Source organism: Rousettus aegyptiacus, unplaced genomic scaffold (assembly GCF_014176215.1).
Source record: "Rousettus aegyptiacus isolate mRouAeg1 unplaced genomic scaffold, mRouAeg1.p scaffold_m13_p_9, whole genome shotgun sequence".
Classification (NCBI taxonomy): domain Eukaryota; kingdom Metazoa; phylum Chordata; class Mammalia; order Chiroptera; family Pteropodidae; genus Rousettus; species Rousettus aegyptiacus.
Window position 1 is genome coordinate 19,796,667 of NW_023416312.1, and position 2,600 is coordinate 19,799,266.

A 2,600-nucleotide genomic window follows, 5' to 3' on the forward strand; every position below is an offset into this window, starting at 1 on the left:
TCATCTGTTTAGAATATAGTTCTTGAAAAATAAAAGGAGTATGCAGGGCTTGCTTTGCTCCAGTCATGAGATACTACATATATGAAAGCAAGTCTTATTTCTAGGTTATGAAAACTAGAATTAAAATGTCACTACACAGAAAATGTCTAAACTTCCTGCTTGGCAAAGCTTGGGTCCATGAAATACTTAATAAGCTGAATTTCCAACCCCCCCACAGTGTAAACGAAATAATAAGACTAAACCTGTGCCTGGCAATTTAAATATAAATCCATAGCTACACAAAACACCACACACTGTGCATTTCACCTATGAGTATAACCATATTTTTTAGGTTGTGGAGTGGGGAGTCAAATTGCCTACAAAGAACAAAAATGTGGGAAGAAGAAATAGTGTATATCAGGCAGCATAAAGTAATGGTGAAAAGACAGTCTCAATTAATGCATTTCCTAGGGTGTAAAGATTATACTCCAACTTTGGGAAATTAATTTAGAAAGATAGAGGTAGAATTTGAATAATTGAAATTTAACATGAAAAATATACATATTATAGATAGGAGCACACTGGAGAATTCATAAAACATGTTATTTGGAAAAAAATCTGTTACTTTTATTTGTCCATGTTAAGAAAGAACTACAGAGTTTATCAATACTTGCCATCCTTAATACTGTTGTTAACAATAATAACATTCATGGCTCTGCACTTACTAATTAGGACTTCCTAACAAATGCTAATTAGCCCAGTGTTAGGGAGGGGGAAATTTCTCCTTGCCTTTCTTAATTCTTCTGGCTGGTTGAATAATTAAGATGACATAAAATAGATTAACAGGAGACATATAATCAAATTTAATTATGTATGTACGTACGAGGGTTCCATAAGAATATGGAGCCCAAGGACAGATTGGGCAGTTCAGGCTTATAGGCCATTCTGGAGCTAAAAAGAAAGGGAAGTATTGGTTGGATTTCAGAGGGGAGAAGGCAATTCACATGGAGATGGAAAGGCAGATGTTTGGTAAACAAGTGTTTGCTGGGACACCTTAACAATGGGACATAGAGAGGATTTTGATCAAAAGAGCGTTGCTATTCCTCCCTGTCTGTCATGCTTAGTTCATATTAAACTATAGTTATTTATGCTGATAGCTTCCTTCCTGAAGCAGGTCTTCCATCTAAAGTCTTTTAGGCAATTAGAGGAAGATCAAAGGTTCTTCCTGAGTCTTTTGTTTCTTAAAAAAAATAACTTAAAATAATTAATATCCCAAAGAGAAATATTTAGGGGAGGGGGCAAACTCTGCTCCCCTTCACCAGTGAGGGAGATCACCAAATAAACCTAAATCTTTTCTTAGTCATTTGTAACCTTGTACACTCTATTCACCTTTTTTAGCATTTGATGATAACAGGTTGAGTTGGCAGGTATTGTTTATGAACAACTGAAGTTATTTTGACCAGTTAAATCTCAGTTTTATTGCGTCCTTAATAATGGAAATAGGATTTTCAGGGAGACCAGGGATATTGGAAAGGTCTTCACTAGATGTTTTCTGAGAGCCCAACAGCGAAGCCCCATAGTTTCTAGTTGAATTGTATTTTCCTTTATATAAAGTTCTTTCTTTATTTTTGGTTTTGAATGCCCACTGAATAAAAAAGCCCATTAGCATCTTCACTTGTTTTATTCTCTTCTTTTTTCATTTTTCTTGGGATGCTCTTCTTTATGAGGTGAGGATGTTTTCTTCACTCCTACTGTAGGATTAGATAATTTTGTTGCTACATTACCTGAAGGTCTAGGTGGTTGGCTTACCAGACATATTGAAGAATGGACTCTAGAAACTGTAGACTTTGGTAGTGGAGAAATGGTTGGCTGTGTGGCACTTACACTCTATGTATCCCATAAACTTTAACTGGAATTTACTTGTGGCACAGAAACTTCAGTAGTCTGTATGTTGGTCACACATGCTACTATTACAACTTGAGTTGGACTATTTCTGTCTTAACAGCTGTCGTCTTTAGATCACTAGTAGGCTAAGGCACTAGCATGCAGTTATCACTATTCATTGATAAACAGAGGCTGCTGACACTCAGAAACGTTGATCTGACACCTTCTATTGAATGATTTTGCTTTTTTTGAAGCACATGATTAGGTAGTAGTTGAAGTTGATTTGTTTTTACGTTCACTGTAGCAATTTTCATGTTAACTTCAAACATCTTGCTGCTTATTACTTGTCTATAAACTATATCTGTGAAAGATTGAATATCATAGGGGAGACCAGCATTGAAGCTATCAGAGTCTTTTTTTAAAACACAAAGTCAGTTACCTATATTGTGTGAAATTCTTCCTTATTCTTTTTCATCCTTTAATTCTTACTGGGGATTAGTTCTCTCTCTGCCCCTGGATGAAATCCTTGACATGCCCCCTAGTTTTTCCAGTTCCTCCTAAACGATAAAAAAAATAATAATCTCTTTAAAGCATTGACAAGTTCGATTTCATCTCATAATGACTTAACTCCAATCTAGTCTAGTGTTATTTCAGTGGCCAAAATCATTCAGAGTTAATCTTTTCTCCTCCCTAAGCACAGACCTTCTTGAGTTCTGGAAGCCTACAGCTGGAAAATG

At 35.7% G+C, this 2,600-nt stretch overlaps 1 pseudogene; it reads right to left on the minus strand.

Moving 5' to 3' along the window:
• Nucleotides 1–1,429: 1,429 nt before the first annotated feature.
• LOC118607867 lies at nucleotides 1,430–2,338 on the minus strand (annotated as a pseudogene).
• Nucleotides 2,339–2,600: the final 262 nt, after the last annotated feature.